The sequence below is a fragment of the Myodes glareolus genome, chromosome 18 (genome assembly GCF_982192425.1).
Source record: "Myodes glareolus chromosome 18, mMyoGla1.1, whole genome shotgun sequence".
NCBI lineage: Eukaryota > Metazoa > Chordata > Mammalia > Rodentia > Cricetidae > Myodes > Myodes glareolus.
The window spans coordinates 70,117,366-70,127,214 of NC_142043.1; positions in this window are offsets into that span (position 1 = coordinate 70,117,366).

The following is a 9,849-nucleotide window of genomic DNA, read 5'->3' on the forward strand; positions in this document are numbered from 1 at the left end:
ACTATAGCTCAGTAGCTAAATGCTTAGCTGGTGGACTCAGGGCACTAGGATCACTTCCCAGGAACCTGAATTCCCAGTTGACACACACACATATAACATACATCACACACACACATACATATGCATACATGTATACACACACATATACAGCACAGGAATGAGGATCTGGCTTAGGGAGACTTACTGAAAGTGCATGAGACCCTGGATTTTTCTTCAGTACAGTAAAAGGGAGTAAATATAAAAATGAGATAAGAGTATATCTCTCTGGGCAGTGGTGACCCGTGTGTCTAATTCCAGCACTCTAGAGGTAGAGGCAGGCGATCTCTATGGGTTCATGACAGCCTGGTCTACAGAGTGAATTCTAGGACTGTCAGGGTTACACAGAAAAGCCCTGTCTCTAAAAACATAACAATACATAACAAAAAGGTGTATTATATATAGGAGGCTGGAGATATGGCTCAGAGATAAGAACCCTGACTGCTCTTCCAGAGGACTTTAATCGATTGAACCCTGGTGTATGCTGACTAGTATCTCTAACTCTAATCCCCAGAGGGATAGAACGCCCTCTGGCCCCTAAGGGCACTGCATGTATATACACACACACCTTCATGCAGACAAGACATTCATACACATAAAATAAATCAAAGAAGTCTTTTAAGTATAGCACATGTAATTATTCACAGTACACAATCCTTAAGGGTGACAATAGTTGTTATTAATTTATGTTTGATGTCATAGTCTTTCTTATTGTCACATTCCCTTCAGCCCCCAAACAGGAACAACTAGAAACTCCATATTCAAATGGCCAAGATATGGGGTCATCTCACTCAAACGACCACAGTAACCGACACAGACAGGGACACCCAAGCTCTCAGTGTGAATATGGGATCTCCAGTGTGGAGCACAGATGTGAGCCTGCGGCTACAACAGATGGCGCCCAACGTGGGACTTAGGATGCACAGCAGATAATGCACAGAGCTGTGGCCAGCGGCACAGGGGAAACGTGAAGGACCTGTCAGATGAATATTACACTGCAGGCGCAGAGGTGATAACTGAGCTCTCAGAAACTGACAATGACAGATGATAAAGGAAGAAAGATGGGGGTGAACTATGGGAGTAACATTGTATATAACTAGATATGGAACTAAAAAATAGTATTCACATGTCTGCACATTTACTTGAGTGTATTCTGATAGATAGAGGAGCTGGGGTGAAGGTAAAGCAAAGACAGAGATGTTTAGAGTCTGTAAATATTATACTCTCTCCCCCATGCTGGCGGCATAGCCACCACCAACTCCAGACAGTGTCAGTGCTTGGAGAAGCCAGTGTGCAGCCCCATCTGTGATGGAGAGATTGCTCAGGGTAAAGATTGCTCACTGCTCTTCCAGAGGACCTGGGTTAGGACAGCTCACATACCTGCAACTGCAGGCTCTCGGGATGGAGAGGTTGGTATCGAGTGCCCTCTTCTGGCCTCCTGGGGCACTGCATTCACATGGTGCAGGGACATAAAGCTGGCAAAACACCCATACACATACAATAAAAATATTTTTTAAAAAAATAAAGAAAAACAAATGGAGGCAAATACGATTTCTCCAAAAAAAGAGATCCCTGGACAGTATGGGGGTTGTTTCTAAATATGGTCGCCTGCCCTAGACGCACACATTGGTCTTAGGGATTAGCAGACGGAAGGGGAAATTGACACAGCGTCGGCTTCAGATGGGTCCAGATGGTGCGACCTGTGAAGCCTGTGTGTCCGTTTATGCTGTTTGTTTGGTTTTATCTTCTTGTAGCCCAGGCTGGCCTTGAATTCTTGATCCTTCTGTCTTGTCTCAGCGTCACTGTTTTGTGTGTCTGTATCTCTCTCTGCCTCTCTCTCTCTCTCTCTATCTCTCTCTTTCTATCTCTGCCCCCCCCTCTGTGTGTGTGTGTGAGAGAGAGAGAGAGAGAGAGAGAGAGAGAGAGAGAGAGAGAGAGATCACGACTGGAGAATGTGTGGTGTTTAGCTAACAATTGGGGAAGCAGTTGGAGGTGTAATCTTCCCCAGAAGTTGAGTTTCACCCCGGAGATCACAAGGACCCGTGCAAACCGCAAAACAGAGGATTCGGACTGAAGGGAAAATTCCTGCCTGCTTCAGGATGAAGAGGGCATAGGCTACACCTCCTTCTTCCCTAGCAATCAAAGTTCACAGCCTCTCAGGTAAGCAGGCACCCGGACCCGCTCCCACTCTTGTGTCCTGCTGCCCCCTGGTGGTGATTGGCGACATCGCGACTTCTCAAGGGAGGGACCGCGCAGTGTTAAATGTCCATCAGTCTGAAGGCTGCAGAGTTCCATCTGCTGGCCGGGTTCAGGAGCCTTGGAGGCTGTCTGGGCCACACTGAAGGACCGGCTGTCTGCTACAAAGCCCCTCACATCACAGCGTCAGTTTAGTTTCTTTTTCTTTAGTTGTTGATGTTGCCCGGGATTTAACCGTGTGTGTTGAGTTCGTCCTAACTGAACTACACCTCAGCCCCACTAGCTTAGTTTGATGTAACACGAAGAAAGGGTCCCGGTTTCTTTGGGAACAACTTTAAAACCAGCCTCAGATAGTAGAGACAGGCAGATCTCTGAGTTCCTGATCCACATAGCAAGTTCAGGATAGCCAGGGCTTTAAGGTGAGACCAGAACACAGGGATCCCCAAGACTGACACCTGGGGCAGGGCGGGGCAGCGGCGGTGCAGTAGATATTTAAGGCCTGGCAAGCTAGAAAGGACCATGAAGGATTCCCAGGGCAGGGTCTGGGGTGAGCCTGTGGCCCCCAACCTAGTGCTGTGCCGGGTAAGCCTCAAGGATCCTGGGAGCCGGAGCGAGACTGGAAAAGCTGGAACTGGGAACCAGGAAGGGGAAATGAGGTGGACTGGGCAAGCTCCGACAGGACAGCGCTGACTCCGCCCACAAGACGTATGGTCCAATCAAGAGGGATTGCTGTCAGCCTAGCAAGCTTCCTGCCCCTGAACTACATTCCCGGCCTTTTTAAAAAAAATTATTAAGATTCATTTATCTTATGTCTATGGTACTCTATCACACATACACCTACACGCTAGAAGAGAGCACCAGATCCCAGGATAGATGGCTGTGAGCTACCATGTGAAGCTGGGAATTGAACTCAGCACCTCTGGAAGAGCAGCCAGGGCTCTTACCAGCTGAGCCATCTCCCTGCCTCCACCTCTACTTTTAAAACCTGGTCCAGGCTGGCCTTGAACTTATTCTGTAACCCAAACAGGTTTTACATTCCGTGCCTCAATCTCCCAATTAGCTGGCATCTAAAACTATCCTGGCTTTTGATTAGGACTTGGTCAGGTTGCTGGATGGTGTGGTTTATGCCTTCAATCCCAGCATTCAGGAGGCAGAGACAGGCAGATCTCTGTTCGAGGCCAGCCTGGTCTACAGAGTGAGTTCCTGGACAACCATGACTGCATAGAGAAATTGCTCAACACCCCTCCCCCCAAAGGACTTGGTCAAGGATCGTCCTTCACTCTAGAGAAGTGGTTTTCAACCTGTGGGTCATAGCCCGTTTGGGGGTTGAAGGAGCCTTTCATGGGAGTTGCTTAAGACCAACAGAAAACACAGATATTTACATTATGATTAATAACAGTACTAAAATTACAGTTATGGAGTGACAATGGAAATAATTTTATGGCTGGGGTCACCACAATGTGAGGAACTGTATTAAAGGTCGCAGCATTAGGAAGGTGAGAACCTCTGCTGTGGTCTTTACTGGGCACATAAGCAGGGCAGCAGGAGGGTCTGGGTCAAATGTAAATGACAAGATTGTGCTTTGATCCAGGTCCACCCCTGCCCCAATGTCTGGATGCAGGTGTTGCAGACCCTCCACCCTCAGAGGAGCTGTGACGTCCACCTAGGGACTGAGACAGACAATCCCAGAGTCTGGCTTTTTCCCGTGGTAGCCCTCAGGATAGTGCCCAAAGCTGTCCATGTTCCCAGGCCTTGTGGCATGTGCCACCATCCTGGAGAGCTACAAAGCAGTCACCACCTAAGCAACCCATGACCCCTGGGGTCAGAAACAGGGACAGTTCATAGGTCACCACCCTGCCTTCTTCCTGGATGCCCACCAGGCTGGGACCCAGATAGGTCTACAGTAAGGAAATGCTGGAGAACTCGAAGGCCCAGGACAAAGGAGAGAACATCTCTCACTCCTCACTCAAACCAACCCCAAAAGCATCAGACACCCCAGTATGAGACCTGGAACTCTGAGGACACTAGAAGAAGAAACAGGGGAAATACTTTAGATGGAGGCAGAGGAGTACTCTCTGAATAGGACATGAGATGCTCAGGAAATAAGACACCAGTCAACAGTAGAACCTCATGGAATTCACAGCCAAGGAAACAGTTGCCAGAGTGAAGAGAGCCTCCAGAACGTCTGTGCCAGCTCTACATCATGTGAAGATTAACATCCAGAGTGCACATAAATCCAAAAACTAGACACTAGGAAAGCAAATGGCCCAATAAAACAGTGGGCCATGGGATCAACAGAAATCTCCTAAAGAAGAAATACGCACTAAGGAGGCAGAGATAGACAGGTTTTCATGAGTTAGAGGCCAGCCCGATCTACACAGTATAGCAAGCTCCAGGCCAGCCAAGGCTACACAGTGAGATGCTCTCTCTAAAGCTTTATTTCCAAAACCAGGGGCTATTGAAAATGGCACCCAGTGCCAGGGCTGAGTGCCAGGGCAGAGAGGCCGCACAAACAACACAGGAAATTGCCAGTGCTCCTGGTTGCCCACAAGAACCAGGTAGCAAGACCAATGACTGATGACACTCTAATTACAGGTCATAGAGACACCAGGTGGGAACTAAGCTGAAAGCGTCCTCCCTGCTATGGAGTGTGCACATAGCTGGAAAGTGTGCGGGAACTGGGGGAGGGTTGTCATCAGGGCTTCCTCAGCTGTGGTTCCTGTGTGCTGCACTACTCACTGTCCAGAAAAGCTGTGCCCATGGTGCAACAGTGGCAAGCCTGCTATTGGAGTAACCAGTTACACACCCCTCTTCACACCCAGCAGAGCCTGGGCTGATGTGAGCCTGCAGGAGAGAAGCTCTGAGGAACAAAAAGAGAATGAAGTCAGGAACTGGTGGATGGGGCAGTGGAGGCCAGGGGGAGCCTGACCAGGATGCAGAGCCCCAAACCAGCCTCTTTTTCTGTTCCTGATTTTTTCTTTTCTTTTCTTTTTTTTCCTGAATCTAACATCATTTTCTAGGTATGTGATGGGGGAGAGGTGTCCTGAATGGGTATTGCTTTTTTGTCTTAAACTAACTCTCTCTCTCTCTCTCTCTCTCTCTCTCTCTCTCTCTCTCTCTCTCTCTTCTCTCCTCTCTTCTCTTCCTTTCTCCTCTCCCCTACCTCTCTCTTGGCCACCAGCCAGACTGAGGAACAACAAGCATTGGACCAAACTGGTCTCTCTGGTTGTGGTTGACAGTTGCATGACTGGGGCAGACTGAGTGGCCACTGGCAGTAGCACCAGGATTTATCCTTACTGCTTATACTGGGTTTTGGGGAACCTCTGTCCTTTGGATGGAAAACTTTCTCAGCCTAGATATAGTAGGGAGGGCCTTGGTGCCTTACCCTCTCTGATGGGTGGATAGGGGTGTGGTAAGGGGGTATGTGAAGGGGAAGGGAGGAGGGAAGGGAGTGGAACCTTGGTTTGGTATGTGTAATGAAAAAAGATAGTTTGTTTTCTCCTTTAAAAAAATAAAAAAACAAAAAAATGGTGTTCACTGTCAGTTTGCTATATATTGCTTTTATTATGAAAATAGACACCAAAATACCAAATATATCAATTAAAATGGGGTACAGATCTAAGTAGAAAATTCTCAACAGAAGAATCTCAATGGCTGAAAGACACTTTAAGGAACTGCTTAATATCCTTAGCCATCAGGGAAATGCAAATCAAAATGACTCTGAGATCCCATCTTACACCAGTCAGAATGGCTAAGATCAAAAACACCAGTGATATATTATGCTGGAGACGGTGCAGGGGAAGGGGAACAGTCCTCCATTGCTGGTGGGAGTGCAAACTTGTCCAGCCACTCTGGATATTGGTATGGTGGTTCTTCAGAAAATTGGGAATGGACCTACCTCAAGACCCAGCAATACCACTTCCTATGGAAGAGGGACTTGGAAAAGACTGACCTTATTTTGTCTTGATAAAAGAGGTGCAATCAATTCTCCAGTGTCCTCTTGTTTGTCCACAGTCTGGACCAGGTCCTGGCAGCAGGTGTTGCACTGTGCATCTTGCCCATTTGTCAACATCATCATAATCCACGTGGAGACATCATGGTGTCCCTTAATCTTCTCTGGAGACCTTGGGTTACTGCTAGGATCTCGGAGTCTCTGTCTAATATAATAAGCTTTTTAATCATTATTTTAAATGCCATATTCTGCAAATCTCTGAAGTATGGGGCCTGCCTAGGTAAAATCTGATTGGGCAAATTTTGTTTCTAGTTACTTGTTTTAGGTTTGACTTTGAAAACATATACAAGGACCTAAATAAGGCTCATTCCTGTAATTAATTTTATCAGTACCTTAAAGATGACTGACTAACTTGTACTTCCCAACAGTCTACAATGAGTTAGCAGCCTTCACAAGACTAGAACTCCACACTCTGTAATGATTTTGAATTGAAGCTACTCATTCCGAGGGTAAAAAGAGAACAAGTTTGTATGTAGTTGTTAATGCTGTTGCCTGTGGAGGCTTGGAAAAGTCCCAGGGTGAGATGGGAGCAGGAGGGAGTCTAGGAGTCAGCACTGCCCTAGGGCAACTGAGACTCAGGTCTGCCTTTCTGCTGATCTATAGACCTGTCTTAGCAGGAGTGTACCAAGGTGCCCTGGGAAGGCTGCCCTGGGAAGGCTGCCCTGGGCCCGACATTTTTTCCCCCTTCACAAGTACTGATGACAGGACTCAATCATGGGTCCTTTCTGTCCATTGGTTCAAGGGGTGATACTGGGACCTCAATACCATCAGGCAAACAGTATTGTCTCATTCTCAAACAAAAGGCGTTAGTTTGTTGATAAGGCAGGGACCAAGAGCTGAAAGTAAGGTGGTTTACCAAGGAGACCAGTTGAACAAGTTCACACCATCTAACTTTTGTGTGAGTGTTCTGTTCCCTATCATTAATCCATTTTCTTAACAAGGCCACTGAATCTCTAATTACCCCGGAGTGATTGACATAGAAACAATACTCTTTTCCCAAAAGAGGAGGTGCAAATCTCTTAATATCAATACAAAAATTTATGACTCAGTTTATCCAAATAGATAAACCCAACAAGGGTACCAAAGATGAGGAAGCTAAACATACTTTTTAAGTCTGAAAAGACCTTGAACAAGGAAATACATTTTTAAACCATTAGTTAATATTTTTAATGCTTTGACCTTTTAATATAGTTTTCCATGTTACAGTGATCCCCCACTACAGAATTTCTCTGCTGTCCCCCACAACTGCAGTTTTACCTATGTTGTGAATCTCAGTTCAAACATCTGACCTGCAGGTGGTCCCAGACGACCTCTGTCCAACCTCTAAAAGATTGAGATTCATAGGCTTGTTTGCTATTCCAAGTCCTCTGTCAAACTGCTCAGGTTTGCCTTCTACTTTTGGTGCTTATGGCGCTGGCCAAAATTTTTAGACTTTATATTTTAAGTTCAAATATTAACAATCTAAAACATTTTATAAACACAGATGTCCCACAGACTTATAAAGTTATTTAAATTTTTTTTCTACAAAATTAAAATTTCTTAAATGTCTTCCTGCAATATCAAAAATGAAGTAATTCTTTGGTCCCATCCTCAACAGCATATACATAGCCTGTCTTTTAGATCTCAGCCTGCTCCATTTCACCGTAGCTGGTACTTCTGGTGACTATCACCTGGCCCTGGCATTTCTAAAACTGTTAAGGTCCATTCTGCACATTCTTTTGAAGGACCCCAACTTCATTGGGGTCACAGTTAAAACTGTGGTTTTAACCTTAACCACAGTTATAACGCTCTGCAAAGGTTTTCAGATAGCAAGCTCCATTAAGGCCTCTGGAGTCAGGACCTCCAGAGTGCTGAACAAATAACAGGCTTAATTCAGGACCTCCACAATGCTGAGCAAAGACACCTGAGCAAAGATAGCCTCATCTGGCTGCGAGACATAAGATTTATGGATAGGTCATAGGAACAAAGAAAGAGAAGATTGCGAGGCCTGAGTCATGTAGAAAGCGGGGCTCGTCACGAATCAGGGGCTATGCTATCAGACATCTGGTCGCCAGCCAGAAAAGGTGAAGGCAGGATGAGAGGAACAATAAACCGCCAAGCAGTCCCCTCAATGTTATCTAGGTTAACAATTTACTACCCTGCATCTCGCTTCTGTAAACCTTGCTTTTTGCTCCCCTATAAAAACCCCTCACCCCCAACCTGCGGCGCGCAAGTCCTCCGAGAGACTTTGCCGCCCACAGGTGCCTGTGTATCTCCAATAAACCTCTTGCTGCTTGCATCTGGCTGCGTGCTTTCGACTGATCTTTGGGTTTGGGGTCTCCCCCCGAGGGAAGACGCCCAGCGGGGAGTCTTTCAGTCTTTCACTTTGGGACTCTAGTCCTGCCACACATTTGTAAACCTCAGCTGTTTCTTATGATCCCTTTATTTTTTTTAAATATTTATTTATTTATTATGTATACACTATTCTGTCTGTGTGTATGTCTGCAGGCCAGAAGAGGGCACCAGACCTCATTACAGATGATTGTGAGCCACCATGTGGTTGCCGGGAATTGAACTCAGGACCTTTGGAAGAGCAGGCAATGCTCTTAACCACTGAGCCATCTCTCCAGCCCCTTATGATCCCTTTATGTCTTTATAACCATCATCCCCTGGGTGACTCTTAAATTAACAAAGTCTAGCTGGCAGAGCAAGGTACATGTCTGTGTATAAAAATATTAAAGTGCAGCTTTAATATTTTAAATATTATATATGAATTTTTAAACCATGTTTATAGAACGGGAAATGAGTCATCATGAAAAAAATCTGCCCCATTCCAAACTATCTTGGAGATCTGTTAGGCCCACTCCATGTGGTCACCTTTAGTCAAGATGGCAGTGAAATCATGTGGCATCCATTTCTTTTTAACTCTAGCAAATGCTGATCCAAAATTTAAAATGGAATCATGCCGATGGTTTCTTTATAATCCCATGCATAGATTTCCCAGTGTTACTAATTTACTTTTAACTAGTTTTTATTTTAACAGATTTTTGACCGTATCTGAAAAAATGAACTTATGTTGGGACTAATTGAGTCCTGGCCTTCAGCTGTTCTTTCCTGCTAGAGCCTTCTAACTGAGGTTAACTAGCTGTGCCCAGCCTAGAGGATCAGAGGATGGGATTTTCACCTGCTGGCCATTGACTACAGGGTATTTAAGCCTCCAGGGTGCTATTAAAGAGGGGCTTTTGTACCAGCGATGAGAGGTCCCTGTGTTGGTCTGTCTCTGCGTGTGTTTCCTCAACCTCCAGCCCTTTGCCCGAAGCTCGTGAACTGGATTCTAAGGCATATGCTGAAGCTACAGAATGTTCACGTAAAGAAGACAGCTTTAACATTATCTGTACCAAAAAATTATCTGAATTTCTGCTAACCCAAATTCAGTAACCAGAGTTCAGTGATAAACTCTGAAGTCAGGTCCATAAATGTGGCCACAGCAGTGATGGGTGGCAGGGACAGCGAGAACAGCCAAACCTCTTCTGTCTCAGCTCCATGCTTGCAAGAAAACCTACAGAGACAAACTTTTCAACAAACAAGCACATTCAATATATTCAAGCATGAGAAACCACAGCAAA